Here is a 1,086-nt window from a genome sequence, read left to right on the forward strand (position 1 = left end):
CTCTTTGATGCATACTGCCCTCTTGAGTTGATGCTATTGACAAGTATATGCACCTGTATACAATATATTTTATCAGATTATGATGCATATTTCACCGTATACCCATAAAAGAAGCCACAATAAATGTGACAAAAATAAAATTACATTTATCTAAAATACAAAACACTATGTTAGAGTTGAAAGGAAATCCATAATGATTTATTATAATTTTGGGATGTCACCCCCCCCCCCCCCCCCTATTACTTACTGATAACATATCTGATTATCAAGTTTTGCAGTTCCAGATATTTTCCACATATACAAATTGCATTGCCAAAAACTATTAAATAATAATGTATCCCCTCACAGCCCATGAATGAAAGCAAACTTTGCACAATATAATGTACAAGGCGAAGCTATTGAACTATATGTAAGTCAATTAATACGTAAGTCAATTTAAATATATATTTCTGTTTTAATAAAAGTTGAATTCACAACAGATCTGTTTTGTCCAAGATCCTGTGCACTAATAATTGAATTTGCTGAGAGAATTCCTCCATGATCCAGTCATCCTTTCACATCTGGTCATAACATTTGGTATACATATATCAAATTGTACCACATTTTTTAAAAATCACACTATTTTTATTTCATAGTGTTTTTCATTGTTTTTCTATTAAATTTGTATCATTTCAAAACTGCACTAAATGCTTCAGTAGATTTCTAAAAACTGAGTGGCTCCCTTCTTCCTCTCTACATTGTGAGCAGCCCCCTTGTAATTTCTATTTTTGAGTGAACCCCTCCCCTCCCCCCTGGTACATTGTTGCTCAAATATCATCACTGAGGACAGAAATTATATGCTTTTACTGTTTTCCTCAGAACTGTCTTTTCCAGGTTTTAATTATCACCATATTCTGTTCTTTGTTCAAAGGAATTTTATTCAGTTATTGCAACCATGCATTTAAATTAATACGTCAATATAATGCAAAAGGAATGGTGCAGTGCAGGCTGTCCGCTCGTTTCATTTCGATATCGAATAGCGCCCCCTCTCAGTTTTTTGCGCAGCGACAAGGCGTCGTGACGTCATCTCCTAGGTGACATAGCTGA

This window comes from Ptychodera flava, chromosome 1 (genome assembly GCF_041260155.1).
Source record: "Ptychodera flava strain L36383 chromosome 1, AS_Pfla_20210202, whole genome shotgun sequence".
Taxonomy (NCBI): domain Eukaryota; kingdom Metazoa; phylum Hemichordata; class Enteropneusta; family Ptychoderidae; genus Ptychodera; species Ptychodera flava.